Below are 20,037 nucleotides of genomic sequence, written 5' to 3'. Positions count from 1 at the left end.
TTTTATTTTATTTTATTTATTATTATTATTATTTTATTTTATTTTATTTTATTTATTATTATTATTATTATTATTATTATTATTATTATTATTATTATTTGCAGGATGTTTGGTAGTTGAAAAGTCCGATGAGACTCTGTGTTCCTTTTTTGGAAATAAGTTCAGCAACAAGTCCAGTTATGTTCGATTAAATTTAAACATGCATAGGACCTGAACGCTGAGCTTCACATATTTGTAGATTTGCTCAGCAGTTCAATTACAACAATGTAAATATTGTTCACTGACGTTTTAAACGTTTCAAGGTTGTTATTATTATTATGAAAAAAAAAAAAAAATTTTACGACATGCGTATGTGTAGATTTCCAAAGAAAGAAAGAAAGAAAGAGGCCTCCTTCAAGTCTATATTCTCTCCAGTGTACAGAACCTGCTGCTCCAACAAAGAGTTGAAACGTTGAAAAGCAGCTGAAGTGACTAGAACGTGGACATCAACAGAATAAACAATATTTGTATTCATTTGAGAAACGAGGGGTTTGAACAACAAGACAAAACCAGACAAAGACAAAAAAGCGACCATGAATACTGCCATTGTCCGTGGCTTTGAGATTCTGATTCACCATATCATAACCCCCGCGACGAAGAAAACATCAATATTCCCAGGGAAAGGAGATGTTTCTATGGAAAACCAAAGAATTTTAGCGCATAACAGATCTGGTGTAGAAACAGGAGGGAGAGAAAAAAATGAAAGAGATCAAAGGGTGAGCTCTTGGGAGCGTGGATGCGTCTGTGAATCAAAGATGGACCATGTTGACTTGTAAGTGCTTGGCAAGAATTGGAAAGGCGCCTGAGCCCCGTTTCCAGGACATTCTCCTAAGAACAGCCAAAGCAGTCGTAGACCCTCAATGGAGAGAGAGACAAACTTAAACTGAATTTTTTTTTTTTTTTGTCAAGCAATGCGACTGCGAATGGCATATAATGGAGAAAACACTTCTTGAAACTCAACTCGCATTGCGTTTTACTCTACATATACAGGTTTGTAACACATGCGTCTTTAATTCGTTGCTAAGTAAACAGTACTGAACCCATTGTTGGACCACAGCTGCCCGGCCCACCATTGTACCGAGATAGACTGACCGCAGCCAGCTCAGTGCACAAGAACAGAGAGGGATGTTCAGTCTTTACTTCCTTAAGAGACTGTCAATGGAGTTCACAATGTCTTAGTAAAACAGCCCTCCAGGAGAACCGAGTGACGGAGAGCCTCGAGTTAGAGTACGGATGTACACACAAAAGAGCAGGCCGTGTAATCTCTGGTCCAAGTCAACATGATTTGCATGAATAGTCAGTGAGTTATTGGTAATAATGTATAGGCCTATGTCACGTTAGATGGAGCCTGTAAAATCTTTAAAAAAAAACATGTGGGCTCCATCCTTTATGTTTAAATAATAATTAATATTGTAGATATCGCTGCCTACTTATTAATAATGACTTTTCATTAAGCCTACTTTTTAAAGAAGAAATCAATTTTAATTATTACACAACATGCTCATGTTCATATAGTCCCATACAATTCCCGTGGTTTATGATGTAAATTAGCTGTGAATTTGATATAATGTATTATATGAATTTATCTGTGATCCCCCGCATTTCCATTTACTCGGAATTTTGCGTTAATGCTTGATGAGGTACAAGAACACTTAATGGTAATGTTGCTGGGTACAAACAAACACCAACAAACAAACACAAAGTGTTTGCAATGCTCCATTTAAATACCTGACACAGCTTCATGAGTTTCACGGGGGGATAAAAGGACAGAGTAAAATCCTCAGCTGCATTCAACATGAGCCATACTGAAAACTGGCTAGATATCGAGAATATAGTCTGGTGCAAAGTTTTACAAAGAAACCCTCGTTTTCTGTCAACATGAAATCTTCTGAATATGATCAGATAAGTAAAACAAAAAAAAAGAATTAATAATAATAATAAGGCAGTGCCTTATTTAAAATAAACCACTTTTTTGTTTACCTTAATTAATTACTCAGGACATGTGTGTGTGTGTTTGAGATTCAGTTTTTTGGAGTAGGCTGATGAGGATTTGTAACCATGTTTCCACTCAGCAAACCCATCAAGTTTTTAAACTAAACTTTTAAATGGACTTTTAAAAGCGGTTTTCTAATTTTCTCTTCTGAAATAAAATAATAATAATGTCATCATCAAAAAAAAAAAAAAAGCATGCAGTCAGTCTACCACAGAGTGCCTTCTGGAGCGGGTGGGTTTTTGAGACTTGTGGGCACAATGAATAGCAACAATCGTGCACTCCCTGAACAGCAGTGACAGGTATACTAAAGCTGTGATGACTTGTGAACGTTGTTTTGCAGGTTATAGAATTTACACTGATGGAGAAGACGTGTGGTGCCTGGTTCCGTATGGCACTCCTCAGGCGCGCCCCGCTCCAGCCAGGCCTGGAATGGTGCCCCATGCAGGGACTGGGGGTCCACGCACGACAGGGGAAGAATACGACCCTGTTGTTTCAGAATGGCCTCTTGATTTATGCTCGTCACAGTTTAAAGGGCTTGTCATGTCAGCAGACACATAGGTGTTGACAGCCATACTGAACTGACTCGCGCCCATACTGTTATAGTACTGTTATGCTATAGTAATGCTCATTGCAGGGTGTTGCTCAAGCCCAGTCTAATTCCCAAAAGGCAACTTATTCAAAACATCACACCATCTAATGGAAAGCAGCAAGCTTATGCTGCCAACATTTCATGACACAAATTCAGGTTGTGCTTTTGTTATTTAAATGTTCAGAAGCAATGCAAACATAGAATAGCAATCGATCTTTATAAATTCACTGGATTAGACCTGTTGAGACATGGGGAATATTGGTTTGTTGTGCACAAACCATTCCATCAGGTGTCTTTATGGACACCATAACCATTTGACTGCCTCAATGATGCACTAGAATTGAGACACAGCATTTCTCGCAGAAATATCTTGCACCGAAAATCTTTGTTGACTGTGCATTCCAAAGGTCGTAGTTCAAGAAAGCTCACAACATTTGGCACTGCTGTCTCAGCCAAGTCAGCATTTGTCTGAGACATTCAGTTGCCCCGAGATGCATGTGCTACTCCTGAAACTCATGGATAAATATAAAAAGTGAGATTTCCAGTAACGGATTACGAAACTGTAGAAGCGAAGTTGGGCATGTAAGCAGAAGTGCAATAATCTTAAATGATCATACGTGTGTGTGTGTGAGTGTGTAAAAGCATCATGGATGGCATCATGTGTAGTGGATGTATTACTGACTTATAGGAAATTGTTCCACATTCATATTTTACACACGTTATCAGTCTGATGCAGAAATATAGAATTTTAATGTAACATGTCATTTTAAATATTTTGTATATTCTATTTTATATTTAATAAATGTTACATAACTATGAATTTGTTAATGCTGAATTAAAACCAATTTGTTAATGCCACAAATTTGAACCTATTTGAACAGTCTAATTCACTGGCCAAAATGTTATAAGTGTTATATGTGAGAACACCTAACACATGCCTTTACAGCTCAGAGCGCATGTGAGCTTAAAGGTTCTGAATGGTGTTATGCATTTCCTGCATTTACAGCACAGGTCATGTAGGCATTGTGTCATTATGACACTGTCACTCCGGCTGTAAAAGTATGCACCCTGAGGTGGACAGTATATCAAAGTGCTATGTTTGACATTTACAGAGCAAGGCAGTATAATCGGGCCTTATGCGATTATGAGCCCCAGTATTTATACAGATATATAATGCCTCATATAACATAGACAAGTCAGGCTTACAAATAATACTTTATTGTTTGATCCGGTGGAGAGGGCAATGAAAACGTAAGGGAATTACAGACCCTTCTGTTTGTAGGGACACAAATTGTAGAAAGTTTATCCTGAATCAATGATAGTCACATTTGCACAAACACTACATGTGTTTCAGTGTTTTGCCAGACAAAACAGCACTTCTAGTCAAGAAAATCAATTCTTTAGTCTAAATTTCATTGTTACTCTCTGAGTCGTGTAAGAGGCTCACACTATTAGGTTTTCATTGATTTTGCTTTCACTTCCCAATGCCTCCTGAAGTCAGTAAGAGCTTTTTGGAGTATGAAGCACGATATATGTAGTTTGTAAAGAGGGACTGGGGGGATGGGAGTTGGGTTGGTTTGTATGGATGAGTGGTGAACACATGAGTGGGTCAGTAGGGGCCAGTCCTTCCTGCCCTCTTCTTTTCCCGCTCAAGGGCCCCCCTCGCTGGTGGGAACAGCATGATGGGTATGCATGGCTGCCATGCGTGGGCCCCTGCATCTCACACATGTAAACCAACAGGCCGTGGACCGAGGCCTGAGAGAGGTTTGCTTTATACATGGTGCGTCAAACATGTGTTGCGGCCAAAGTTGCATCAAAGGTCAGGGAGCTATGCTTTGAACACTTCAAAGCCTTAGGATGGGACTGTAGCTTTTAAGTTTTATGGCAGGTGTAAGCAGGGGTTGCTGACCAGCCCAGGGTGGTCCGTGCCCTGGTCTGGAGGAGTCAGAACGGAGGGGGGTGGGACTGCAGCCTGGCTGACCAGACTGTCCGAAACATCTCTGTGCGACAGGGCACATTTGGAGCGTCAGAGAGGCTGGAAGACATTGTGGACTGGCTGGACAGTGTAGACGTTCACTTCAACAATCTCTGGTTTCAGAAGGTCCCAGCAGGGTACAGCCAAGGCCTGTGCCTGTCCCGCTCTGAAAGAGATACATCAGGCAGAGGGCAAGCCCCGCTGCTCTTCTCTCGCTCTGGCCCCAGTACTGTCAGTGCACAGCTAGAGTCCGGCGAGTTCACCGAATTCGGCATTCCCTGAGACTTCCCCTTGTTTTGTGTCACCTAGAGGGAGGAAACGTTAAAGGCTGCCTTTGAAACAAGTGGCTAAAACGTTTATGCCAGTTTGACCCCTATAGTCAAAGTGCACATTCTTTATCATTCAATATTGTTTTGTATCGTAGACTTTAAGTGCAATTCAAATCTTTAATTGGTTATCTAATGGGTGAAGTCTCTTAGAAAGCTTTTTCAGCTGACCAAAGCTTCTCTGGACATGTTGAAAAAGCATTCAGAGCAGGTGTGACTGAGGCCTTTCACAAATTATGTGGAATTTATTTTAGTGTCTAAGATTCTAAAACGTTACAAAAAATAAAATGAAATGTTTAAATGAAAAGTAAAATAAATAATTTTTAATTTCAAGATCCACATATACAAATGTTATTGTTTATTACATAATTAATTACTACATAATAAGTCCCAAACTTTATTTTATGGTCCTGTTCACCATTGCTACCTCAGCTCTGTCAGAGAGGCAGAAATTTAGCTGTCATGCTTTAAAATCATCCTATTAAACACAGCCAGTTTTTGCAACATAAGAGATATTGTCTTCCTCAATAGCAATTTTTTTTTCACACTCATCTGTTGTGACATGAAAAGTATAATGTCACATAGAGATGATTAAAAGAACATTACCTGAGCCCTGTGATTCCCTGAATGAACAGCTCTTTGCTAAATTGGTTGTTTTCTGTTCTTGATTAATTGAACTTCCAGAGTCACATTTCAGCATGCTTTTTTTGTCCCCAGTTATCTCTTATTATTAAAGAGAAATTCTGAATCTCTCTCTTGGAGTCCAATTAAGGATTTGCATTGTGACTATATTTTTCACTTTAATTACTGAATATAAAGTGGAGCGTTGACTTATTTCCTTATTTATCAAGCAAGTGAAGAATAAAAGATTATTCATCAAGCAAACAGATGGCTGCACCTATAATTGCTTGCGACAACACAAAGGAAATATGAACATCTAAATGTCTTTATGGACTGTATAATAAACATTAAAGTAATTAAATTTAGCACAAAGATTTAGATGTCAAATATTGGGAGAAGCAAGGTGCGCTTATTTCAACATAGCCGTTCGATATCGGACAACATCAACATTTTGAGAATATAAAGGAGCTAGAACAAAGAGCAATCATAATAAGCCCCCACACACTTAATCTGAAAAGGGCCATTGTTATCCAGATTGTCATGCAAACTAGCTGGCTGGAGCAATCGCAAAGTCAGTGTTCGGTATCATTAGATTCTCGCAGCCAGTAAATCTTCCCCTCCGAACCCTTAGCATTACACTGCGGAGTTATAAAAATCTACAAGGCCTCATGGGAATTCCCGGCAAATGCACAGTCGACGTTATTAATTCCATTATACCCCACGTTGGGAAAACAGTAGGACTCGCTTTATAGTCATGGTGACAATGTAAAATGGCTCTTTGTTGGGCTTGCCAGAAAGAGTGTTGAAAATGTGGTTTACAATGATTCCTTGTGATAAATGCCTTGCGTGGTTTACTAGGATCTAAACCGGACTAGGCCTCAAAGATTCCAGACAGAGAAGCTGTGTAATGCTGTTAAATCTTAATGGCCTGAAATTGTTACAATTTCCTCCGAGCCTCTCATTATTCTTTCTTTTCCTCTTTTTTCCCTTTCTCAGAGTTTCTGAGCACACGGCATCCCAGAAGTGGTTTTCTGCGGGACCATGGCATAAGGTAAATACTAGGAAAACAGCTACAAGACCCGTCCCCTAGCCGAGCTCTTGCTGATGGGATGGGAAGCTCGTTTCGCTGATGAGAGCAGATGAGGATGGCCTGCAGAATTTAGTCACTTGGCCAAGGGGGAAATGACAATGATGCCCCAAATACGCTGAAAATCAGTGGCTCAATCTCTTGCTGTAGAAACGAATCCCAACTTTATCAAACTAATTATAAATATGATATTACACTTATTCCATCTAAGTCTTTGCTGCCGAACTTCGCTTTTTGTGAGTAGTCATGGGCACTGTGCCCTGGCCTCTCTGCTGGTGGTTGGCATGATGAGTCTGGGTGTGACATGTGCCTCCATCTGAAAGAGCGCAGCAGTGGCATCGGTAGACAAGAGGTGTCCATTCACGCCATTGGAAATGGAGAACCCCGCAGAGTCAATGCTCTCTTCCTGGCATCGGTCGTGGCACCAATCACTGCTGATGGCGTGGCAAGTCACTTCAGAGAAGAAAGCTTTATGGGTTGTGCTTTGAAAGAGAGAGTAGGGATGGGTTGGTTAATAAAATGTAAAAGCTCTTTCTTTGATTTCTCTTGCTTCATGAATATCAAGTCGAAAGATTTTCCAAAAGACACAATTTCTCCACTGAACAATTGTTTGTGTCTTTGTCTTCACTGGGGTGAAAGGACTGCAGGTGGACTTCATCAAAATCACTTCCAACACTAAATAAAGATGCAGCCATAAATGTAAGGAATTTCCAAAGTGGTCTTCAAAGAAAAACTCAAATCACAGAGCATTTCTTTTCTGCTTCCTGTACAGCGTTGCTCTGTAATTTTCTCGGTTATACCCGCTGTTTATGGGTTTACATCAAGGAGTGGATCCCATATGAAACAATTAGGGAATGAATCCCAAAAATGAATATCTCTTGAATAGTCATGAGTGGGTATTTAAAGCACATTTGTACATTTCCAATTGGTCTCACTCAATGGGAGACTGTGTCATTTGTTTTGGTCGAAATGAACAGATTTGCTTTCTCTTTGAGAGAGAGAGAGAGAGAGAGAGAGAGAGAGAGAGAGAGAGAGTGAGATACATTAAAAACAAGTTGATGTGACCCAATGTTTCAGATATAATTTTGGGCTTTCTGGCATAACTTACTCTCTGCATGATATGGTCTATTTTTTGCTGGAGGTGGGCCAAATCTGTCTGTTCATTGGAAAAGTTGCAGGGATTGGGATTCTCTCCAGACTCCCTGGAGGAAGTAATCTACATTGCAGAGTCCTGGGAACGCATGAGCTTTAGAGGAGAGGGACGTGGGTGTACATTCCTCCTTGACTGTGCTTACTCAAATGTCACAGCGACAGCCAACAAGTTTACGGAAGCTGAAATTGAATTGCTGATGTTTTAATTAATAGGCAACAGGATCGTGCTGGTTTCAAAGTCATTGTTTCAATGTCAACTTTATAAAACCTTGCAATAAAATGTGTTAACAGCATTAGGTACTTTAAGAAGGAAGTAGTTCTAACTTCGACAGTTGGCAAAGAACAATGACAGGTGTGAAGAAGGCTGACCTCTTGGCAGGATCTTGACCAGTTCTAACCATCAACGCTTTCCAAATTAGTCGATTCACAATATGCCTAGTATATGTTGACCTCTACTAACAAACAATGCTAGAAAGGATGTCATTGTACATGGTCTGACTCATGATGATATTAGTCGTAGGGCAAGATACATTAGGTTGCTGTCCACTTGAAGGTAATGAACCTTACATCGCATCTACAGGCTTGGCTTAGTGGAGCAGATTGTTCATTTAGGACTCATATGAAGCATTGCTCATTATGTTAGCCGCTAGACTCCCACAGCAAGGCAAAGATAGCTGGATGTTAACTCTTAAACAATACCGAGACGTTCATTACACAGACAAATAAGAGGTAAAACAGCGTCAAGTTTCCTCCAAGTCATTTTCATCAGGTCGGATGGCAGAGTGTAACTTTTTAAACTGACCATTTTTCTTGCTCAGTGCTCTGAGACGCGGGGGGTTTGGGGGTTTAATCGTCAGAGTGAAATCATAGGTCTACAGATGTTTTCAAGATGTTTTTCTGTCAGTAGCAGATTATCCCCTGCAGCAAAATCTCATTAAACTGCAATTTACGGAGCTGTGCTGATGTTGCCATCAACCAAAATTAAAGGCATTAATTTTTCAAAAAGAAGTTTACAGAAGTCCTCACAATAAATGATATAACACTTCGAAAGACTGATTTGCCCAGGCATTATTTGTAAAAAAAAAAATTAACTGGCATTAACAGAGTGAGGGAATTGAGTGTGAGCGGCTCAGGAAATGTGCAAATCCGTCCATTTAGTTGGAGAGGCGCTGCACAGAGATGTGTGTATTAGGGCTCCCATGCTGGGCCAGATGAGGGAGGAGAGGAATATGACACCCTGGCCTGGGTTATGACACAGACACATGCAGAAATGAGTCCCCATGCATTACTTTCCCCTCCATAACCAGGGGAGAGCAGCACTTCACAGACTGCCACTAAAACTAATGTAGCACAAGACTGTATGGCACAATGTAGGCTACATTTCCAAGCCAAGGTTAATGAGGAAACTATTCAAATATGTCCTGCTTTAGCCTCATCTTTGACTAATTATGCTCTCATTCATCTATACCAGCAAATTTAAGTGAATTCTCAATAAACTCAATAGCAGTGTGTTGTGCTACTGTCAGTTGCTGACTAAATAAGCTCTGAAATGTTTACCTGCAATTTTTACATTATTTGAATGTAAAAAGAAAAAAAAAGTTTAAAGACTTTACATTTTATACATTTTATATCAAAGGAGTATTGACCAGATAAACGGAGAGAAAGTGAAACAATTCAATTTAAAATTTAAATTTAAGATAGGCAGACTAAAGACAGACAGACATACAGATAGAGAGAGAGAGAGAGAGAGAGAGATGATAGATAGATAGATAGATAGATAGATAGATAGATAGATCACAATATTAACCTATACTGTAGCTAACTGATAGCAAATAAAGAGTAATGATTCAAATGAAAATAAACTTTTTACACATTAAATTAGCATTTCATTATTATTATTATTATTATTATTATTATTAAAAACAAACACATGTTTTTTTTATATTTATTAAACAAGGTATTAGATAAATGCTAATACGAACTAAACAAAGAAGTTATGTGAAAAAAAGTCATTAAATTATCAGGCAAGGAGAACAGATTTTAAAATAATTACATAATACATCTAATTATTTGAACATGCCTATATTTGTTCTGTGAAAATTCGCATAAGCATAATGTTGCCAGATGTTGGTCTTTGATTGTTATCAATTTCCAGATTGCAACGTCCACGTTACAATGAATGATTAGATATATTATGGCATTGTTATTATTATTATTATATTTAGTAACCATATTGGTAATTGCATTTATAAAATAAAATAATATAGTTCAGTATCATACTAAAATAAAATAAAAACATAGAAAATAACATTATAGCATTAATGTTGTAATTCAATTCAATTCAATTCAATTCAAGTTTATTTGTACAGCGCTTTTCACGATACAAATCATTGCAAAGCAACTTTACAGCAAATTAAGTTTCTACAATATTTAGTGGTAGCTTATCAGTGGTGACTTTCAGTCAATGTGGCAGAAATGTACGGAAAAATCAATTAAAGACGTAATCAAACAGACGATGAACACTATTAACAGCAATTATTATATGATGCAATCAAACTTATAGCAAAATGTGGTAATTATTATGCATAAAAACTATGCTACCATTTCAGCAATTCTTAGAATATAAATGGAAAAAGCAGGAGATTTCTGGCACAAAGTAAAGCTAAATACACAGCGCTCGAAGTGCATAAAATAACTTGAACTGTGATGTCTTTAAACGCTTGATAATTTCAAACTGCTCCTGGCTTTCAGTAAGGCACAGGGTCCTAATCTTCACCACAGAGCAGGAAGCTCCCGGGAAGTAAGCGCATGATTTATTGGGAAGGAGATCTACTGCAGACCACGTTAGGAATGTACAAATACAGGCATAGTATTGTCATACATTGCTGTGATTTATACGCGCATTTATGATAGGGAAACGGTGCAATTAACATTCATAGACTCTGGGTCTGAAAAAACGGACACATGCACGCTTTTCACTTACACGGGCATAACGTTCATATTTATATCAAATAATCAAGATTGCGATTTTACCAAATTTTTTAATATATTTTTTTGCCCTCACATTATGCATTATAATGTGGTACGGGAAACTGAAGGCGTTTAGAGATTCGACTCCATGCAGAAATAAATAAATTATTCATACTTTACAATGAGTGACTGTCCTTCGATGATAAAATCATATTTACCTAAATTATGTAATTAAGTGTAATAGCCTATTAAATAATAAATGGGAAGCAAAATATGAATCCATTATCATTTAAAACAGATTTTATTATTATGATTTCAGTAATACAAATAATAATTAATTGATATTATAAATAAAAAATATTTAAAATGCTAATGCTATTATTATTATTATTATTATTATTATTATTATTATTATTATTACTACTACGACAATTGTAGATAGTAGCTAATATATTAGCGAGACTCAAAGAATAAAGCACAATAAAACAGAAAACTACCCAGCCCACAAGTTCACGTAAATAATAGCGTTTTACACTTGAGGGACTGTTTGAAGACAGCCAGTTAACAAAAGCTAAACTGGTAAAGAACATGAGAACAGTCTCGGGTGGATATATGTTTAATAAAGTTAACTGATGAAAAAGATGGCACAGCATGGTGCTGAAGAACTCATGCAAACCTCTCTCAAAGCAATGGCTCTTCTGGATTCCGTGGGCCCTTTTCGCCAGGGCATTATGTCAAATGTAATCATCCTCAAAACGGAAATCACTTGCAAAGAAAATTATAGGCCTCAAGAGAGTGGCTCTTTTGCATACTAATTTTGTTAGACTTATCTCCCGTGGACCCAAGTATACGGGAAAACCATTAGGGAGTGTGTGCGCATTCATTTGTTCCTTTTGTTCTTGAAGAACGAGTGGCCCCTGTCTCATCTCACCTTGACGGGCCCTCTGGAGAACAACGGACAAGAAATCTTACACATGAAAAGTCGTCAGCTTAAATAAACACATTCTTTTTATCAATTAGGGCTGCAGCCAATCCGCGGTGAATAATTAATTTCAATATACATTTTTAAAAAAAAAAAAAAAAATACAGAAAAATATCAAGCCTAATCTCGCTTTTAAAAATCTAATGATTATGGTGGGAATTTTTGAGAGCAACGGCTTTCAAAAATCTCTGAAAGGAAGCATAAGTCCACAAAATATATGCACATTATGGTGTTATGATAAGCCGTTAATAGAAATATATTTTAAAATATGATTTTTAACGAAATATGATATAATTTAAATTAAAACAAATTATATAGGCTAATTAATTAATTTACAATTGTATTCCCCGCAGGAAACCAACGGGATAGAATTAAAGTTTTCGGTAAGTTGATTATTTTATTTATTTTTTATTTTTTTATTATGAGGCCAACATAATATTTATACAACATATCTTAAAGACAACATTTCCATTTATTGAACTTTCAAAATAATTCATACTCAGTTTTATTGTTGTCGTAGTTTTTAGTTTAAACCCTTCAGTCATTTCCGTCACCTAGCAATTACATTAATTCAAATAATTAAAATTAAATATAGCCTAAATGAAGTCATCACCACAGGTTTTTGAAACCATCACATTTTGACAAATTGACACTTTTTTTACTTTAAAATTAAAGGCTGCTTAAACTAAATTACATTTATTTATTAATGTTAATGTTTTACAGGTGCAAGGACGCCGAAGCACGTCTCAAAATGCAAATACATCAAGAAAGAAGACCAATCAAATTCAGTATGCAAAAATGCAGTACGTCATTGCAGTCGGATTTCGAAAGGTGAACGGTTTGCCAACGTAAATTAAAGATTTTCTTAATCTTAAATGTCTTAAATAGTATGATTTTATATGTAAAAAAAATGGAAAACAGACACAATTTTATACAAGAAACTTTCATATCTGTACATTCAGCAGTTTGGTCCGTACTGATTCAACGCTGTTTTGCAAACACTGTAAATATATTTAAAAAATATGCAGTCGCGTGGTGTATGGATTGCTACGATAAGCTACTAATCAGTATTTATAGGCATTAATTCAGTGAATGTATACAGTAAAAGCTCTCATTTGTATCAGTTAATTTGCAGCCGATTTGGAATGTGAAGAAATAAAACCAATACATTTCCCTCCACAACGGTTTCTGTACTGAAGCTGTTGATGGGGAGAAATCAAAAGAGATTACCAGCAGGTGGCGGCAGCATAACGTTTCAGTTGCCCCACCCCTTCTGCCTTCCAGACCGCTGAAAGCTCATGGCATTTTCTAACGATTTATCATATTTACCTATCCAAATTACCCACAGTTCATTGTTTAACATCTCTGTAGCAAAATCAGAAGTAGCCATGGCTCATTTGTGCACTCGCATGAACAAAAGCTGATGGCGATTTGCAACATAATTTCACCAGTTGGACCAAAACAGACAATTCGGGTCATCTAATATTTGATATTTGATAGATAACAAATCAAAGTGTCACTATACAGCAGCTTCATGAACCTCCAGTCCAGACATTTTAGTAGGTTTAAATGCACGGAGGAGCACTTGAGCAGTCATTGTTTTCTGACCTCTGTGGTGACTTTCCCGTAGTGACGCCGGTCCTGATGCTGCGCGCAGGATGCATCTCATCTCCATCAGCCGGTCCAGCTCTCTGCAGGTCCGGTGCGCACAGGATGGCCAACCCGCAGCAGGTAAACGGTGTGGCATTTAAGACGTGATGTATGAGGGTAATTAACAAGACAGGGCAAGAGGGAACTTAGGTCACTGCACATTTTAGAGAAAAGGCATAACGAATCGGTGACATTGGGTTTCTTTTCCTTTTGCCGATCAGGCACATCTTTTTGTTTCCCAGACTGCACTGATTTGAGTGTTAGTAGTACTACATGTCTCACACACACTCCAGATTTCTGGATCCCTGCAAATCTTTATTTGACATGTGCGCTGCTTATCAACACATTTACAGACAACGCAGCGAATCACACATCTATTTCGGTTTTTGGTCCCTTGATTAGTTGCGGGAGATATTAAACATATGTTATCGCTCTCCTCACCCTGACATGGTGTAACAACAGTAGAAGGTTGGGGTTAATTACGGAGGTATGGTGTAATAACGAGTTCAACCGCGGTCCTTTTGTTTCAGCACCTTCTGATGGATTGACAGGAAAGGTTGTCCTTATTCCTCCACTTTTAGTATTACAGTACAATATCTGTTTCATCTCCAGAGGTCAATTATCTCTAGACTAGCTGTACATCTCATACGGTGCCCCGAGGTTGAAAGCTCACCATATGTGGCCTGACAGTTAGATTTTATGTCACAATATTTTCAGGACCGCAGATTTAAACAGATTGGAGCGAATGAAGGTGAGAGTGCAAATAATGCGGCGAGGATGTTACAAAAGAGCAGTTTATTGAAAATTAAGCAAAAGCCTAATTGCGTCGAAAGCCTGTTCACTTCCTTGCATCCCTGATGACCGAGCAGACAGCGTGTCAAGAAGATTAAAAATGAAGAGTCGAGGAAAGAGTGGAAATGGGGGTGCCAAATGAAAGGAAATAACCCAAAATTTAATAATGTGCCGGACCACCTCTTGTGCGAGTACAAGCGTAGCATCTGTGTCAGATGTTGTTAATTAACGTCAGTATGTTCCTCACCGGCTCTCGGCTTCCTGTCGTCCGCACGGGGCAGAGCCCGGTGTCGTGGCGCACTCGCACAGGGGTGATGTGTATGTGTGTGTTGGGGATAGGGGGGTGCTGCGGTAATCCCACTCATTAGAATTCCAATCTGTGACTCGTCGAGGGACCGCTTCTGTTGGGGACCACCACAGCAACTTATCAATATGTATTTTCTCACCGTACCCCTCCTTGCAAGGCCACGATGCGAATGCGCGTGTGTGTTTTACTGTTTGTGCAATTACAGCTCCAACCCATGGCCATCAGAAGGATGACACAAGATGCAGAGTGTAAATTTAGGGTCAGTCTCTTGGTAGTGGTGTGAGCCATGTTTGTCATCTCATTTAAATGTTCCACTCTAGTATTTCACAGTCTTCACAGTTTCGTGCTGATTTTTTATTTATTTATTTTTATTTGGTTAACACAGACTAATGCAGCACAATAAATAAACTGCCCCTGGTGGGGTTGGTCCGTTCGCCGCGGACCCTTTTTTAATTTCTATTTTTCTACTTTTTTTTCTATCTATCTGTCTTATATATAATATAGTAAGTGATTGTTTATCAGCTTTTAATGAGTATATATGGACTATGACTATAAAATATGATGGACACAATTGTTGAGTATATATTTCATATATTCAATTATATATATATATATATATTAACGTACTTGGGGGTGTGCAACCGGGCCCCGCGGCGAATGGACCCCCGCCCCGTTATTATATATATTAAGTATATTGTTTATATCTATATAACACATCGTAAATTTGTCTTATCATTTTTGCACAACATTATATATTTTTTATTGAAAAATAATTTTAAACTTACTTATTTCACAATATTTACGCAAAATTCAATAAAATAATGTGAAAACAAAAAACAGTTTTCTATTGACAAGGTTATTGTTTTTTTTGTTTTTTTTCTAACTGACACTTACATTGCCAACTTCTGCCAATAAGGCACACTGATCAGTAATCTCAAAATATCACTCTTACACTAGAATAAACCTAATTGTATGTATTTTAACCCTTTGCATACATGCATTTCCTATTATATTCCATTATTTTATTTCAGTGATTGAAAGCCTACACAATGACAGTTTGGCTTTTTTATTTCCCTTTAAAACGAGATGAGCACCATCACTTATTGCCATATTTATCATGCCACTCATCTAAAAGTACTGACACTTGTATCATTTTTGCTAATACTGATTGATAACTTCTCATGCTGAGCCAAAGACAGCCAGTCATGAATTATTACTTCTGAACGAGTCAAACAGGTTTTGACGAAGCAAGAGTTTCCAGCGAACTCTAAAACAACATAATTTATCCTGTCAGTCATCGTGATCAAATAAGAGACATTAGCCATGACAACATGCTCTTGATTGATCTATTTTAGAAGTTCATAAACCCTGATCATTTTCTCGCATTCACAATTGCAAGGAATTTTTTGTCAGTCTCGATGACTGATCGCACACTTTTAGGATAAAAAACAGCTAAATGCTCCTCCGAAAGTAAGATTACAGGCTCAGAGACACTTTGCAGTCAGGTGAAGAATTTTTCCTTATTTCAAACAAGTCATCTTCAGCATTAAAACCGTACTCGAACTCGCCAACGTGCACCTCAGCTGGCGGTTTACTCCTTAAGTGTTTCTGGGCACAAATCAGGAGTTGAAAGTCAGTAAATTATCTTTAATGCTGGCAAAAAAGCAAGAACAAAACGAACAGGCTATTTTCTAAATGATGTGGTGCGCAGTCCTGTGATCATCAGGATGTTGTAGTCGCCTCCCTGTTGATCTGATAATTTGCTGAGCTGTGCACCTGGTGAGTCTTATAGAACGGCAGACTCTGGAGGCAGCGCTAAGCTATGTTATATGCATGAGACGGAACATCTAAAGACCTGCTGCTGACAGTGTTTGCATTAACATTCCATTTAGAGCGGAATAAAATCAGCGTGGAAACAGATCGAGGATGGTACAGGACCAAGATGACTTCACTGTACCATCTGCAGACTGCGTTTTAATATGGATACACTCATGATGTGATGCTTTCAAATGGACTACTGTAGTTCCTCCTCGAGGGGCCTGTAACCCTTAGCCCGGGACTGATGATAAAAGCCGAATGGTTGTGGCTAGCAGATGGTGGATGGGTTCAAAACAGCAACGAGAGTGAAGGGCCCCCAAACCACATAAACGCGACTGCAAACCGGGTGCTTACGAGTCAGACTAGAGAGCTTTCCTTCTGTTTATCTCCGCTGTTTTTTTCCACACGTCTGCCTTGTGTTGGTATAGAGTCATGGCAGACGTGATCTCTTTTTTGGGTGGTTTTGGTACAGCTTGCCAAATGGATGTCTGTCAAGGCAAGCCTGGAATGCATTTTGGAGCCACGCACCTCAGCACTGATTTTAGGGTTGGGGACCACTAGCGTGCTGTTGCCATGGCGACGGACGACTAACCGCATGGTGCTCTCTGCACTGTTGGCCCCTCCCGATCATTAGCCAGACCGCCGCCGGTTCATACCGTATCTCTGTAATCCCCATCATGAGTGCCATCAACCTAATTGTACACTAAAAGTGATGCACTTATTTATGTCTAATTGCCGAGCTCACCGCACTTTCGTAATAATTAAAAGTTCAAGGTAAATGTACAATACTATTAATATCCTTTCCAGCCTCATAATTTCAGCTCATCAGCACACGGAAATGGTTTTTTGGAGGAAAATCAAAAATTACCACCATAAGATGCTAATTTAACAGACTGAGACGGCTTGAAGTTGATCAATCATGGAGTCGTGGAAAAAAATGTTCGGAATTCAATTTAATAATGCAGAACAGATGAGCATGTTAATACAAAATATGTTTTTAAGATCAAAACTAAACCACATAAACCCTACTAGGAGGCAAGAAAACAGCTTTGAACTCAAAGGAACAGATTCTTCCATTAGAAGCCAGTCATTTTACGAGCAGCCATGGTGATATTAGCAGTCAGTCTGCAGATAAGCGCCTGAATACTGTCTCTGCTCCCCATCATTCTCCTTTTGTATTTTTAGACGCTTCTTTATGTGAGAACAATGGCTTCCATATCAAACATTTTAAATGATGCTTGAAATACCAGTCACTTGACTTTGATGTCACAGGCAATTAAATCCGACCTTCCCCTTCCCTGTTAATAACAGCAATCTCGCCCAGTCTAGTACCTAATTAATATGTGCTATTTGTCACTTTGCAGTGACACGTGTATTTCAAAAAGAGAGAGCCGTGGAAGGATAGTACTGTTGGAAGGGACCTTCTCTGTTATTAGAAGAAAGATGTCACTCGCTCTTGTCTTTCTTCGTGATCTGCGCAGTCTTTCCTTCTGTCTTGCGCTGCCATTTTGTGGAAGAATGCCACAAGACAAGCGTGTGGGCACGGATGTGACTTCAGCCGTTTCTTCTGTCTAGTGTGTGTGCTACAGTGTTTGTAAACAGGTTTTTTTTTTTAAATGCTATTTGTTCAATTAAATTTGATCTTAGTTCGCGATAAGGCATTTTATTTTGTCGGTAACAGTAAAATATTAAATAAATATTCCTGGTTAAATGCTACTTAACCGCCGCTGAATAATTTCAACTGTACAATCCTGTACAGAATTGCACTCACAATGGATGTCTATGGCGCCTAAAATTATTAGCTCACAATAGTTAAAGGATAATTGGTGATGTCATACTACTTGTAAAGATCTCAAGACATTTTTATTATAAATTATTCATTTAAATAAAAGAGTCAGTGGGAAACAGTTTAAAACACATGTGCCAGATTCTTAGAAATGCATGCACTCTTTGTATTTATGTTGGTTTAAAAAGAAGTTTCAGAAGTTGGTAGAGCATTGCGTTAGCAGTGCAAAAGGTTGTGGGTTCAATTCCCAGGGAACACACATACTAGTAAAAAATGTATAGTCTGAATGCACTGTAAGTAGCGTCTGCTAAATGCATAAATTAAACTAATTAATTAATTAATTAAAATGAATTAGCCTAAAAAGTCACATTGTATAAAAAGTAGCAACATATTTTCCTTACACTATGAACATGTTAATATGCTTTAAAAAGTTTTTAAATAAGTTTTTCAAGGTAAAAGGTATTATTTTACAAATATTTTTGAGGAGTCGCACCACTTGACATACTATTTGAAATAACCCCAAATTAGGTCAAATTATGTAATGTTTTAAGAGATTTATTGACCTTGACACTGTCATTTTTTTCCCCTGCATGTTGGTCACACCAACTACTTTTATTTACTGAAGTGGGGGAATAATTTTCAGAAGATGCATTCAGTAGCTAGTTAGCATTTGCGTCTGTTCTTAATATACTTTAACTACCGATACCACAACAAGTTGTTAGACGATTCACTGCCATCTATCAACATGGTTCAGCATGTCGTCTCTGAGTTTCATGTAAACTACATTGATACTAGTGAGTTTTTGAGACATTCTATTAATTCCCTTACCTGTCTGACTCCAACACCTCACTACTCAGGATGTTCGCCATTATCAAATTCCACCTTGTGAATCTTCCCGCTTCAGACCTTTTCTGCTTCTTCAACCATACAGGTACTGATTCTCTCGCTGTCTCCGCTGGTAAGTCACTATAAATGAATATGTTCCGTGATCTAATTTGCGCTATTTGCATTAACAGCACTACGCTATTAGAGTATCTGCAGAGGCGGCAGCCAGTGAGCACAAGGATTCTCTATGGTGTTTGGTGAAACACCGCGGGTCACATCACCATATGTCATTTATTTATTTATTTTACTTATTGTTTTTTTTTAAGTAGGTATAGCCTTAATCTCATATATTGCTTGCATGGTTCGGAGGTTAGATGCGTACATATGAACTGGCGGGACATAAGCTAAATAAGAGAAGAGCAGACATATAGATAAATCTGACGACGCACGAGAGAACTCATTTCGGTCTGGTTTTCTGAGCGCAGACACTGAAGCATACACACACAGAAACGCGTCTCACAGCGCGTGAGTAGGCCTACTCTTTCACGTCGCATGAACGGAGAATTACACACAAAATTATGTCGAATTGTCTGTTTTGACCTCTTGACTGAAAAACTTTAGTTGCCCTAAAGATTAATCTAAATTTATTTATTTAAATATATATGTCTGCTTGAAAGAATGAAGAATATGGTAAACTAGTTGCTATAAAGAATGCATAATTAGCCTATATAACCATTGGCATTTCATTAAAAAGAAGACCATGTTATTGTTCTTTATGAGAAGTGGTTTTATTTAATTTTAACATAAAGGCATGTTGTGTGTCACCGCAGTTAAATCGGTGTCGATCATGATAAAACCTTAATATCAAACCTATATAATGAATTCGGAAATTTTGGAGAAAAGCTTAATAAACGCATTACACTGTAACTAAACCCACTAGATTTTAGCCGACGAAATTTACTGTAGATTTAGTCGACTAAAATTTTATGATATTTAGTCGACTAAAACTAGACTAAAATTAAAAACAATCCAGGTGACTAAAATATGACTAAAACTAAATGGCATTTTAGTCAAAAGACTATGACTAAAACTAAATAATAATTTGCTGTCAAAATTAACACTGAT

This window comes from Sinocyclocheilus rhinocerous, unplaced genomic scaffold (assembly GCF_001515625.1).
Source record: "Sinocyclocheilus rhinocerous isolate Xijiao unplaced genomic scaffold, SAMN03320098_v1.1 scaffold3065, whole genome shotgun sequence".
NCBI lineage: Eukaryota > Metazoa > Chordata > Actinopteri > Cypriniformes > Cyprinidae > Sinocyclocheilus > Sinocyclocheilus rhinocerous.
Note: the sequence above shows the minus strand (reverse complement) of the source record.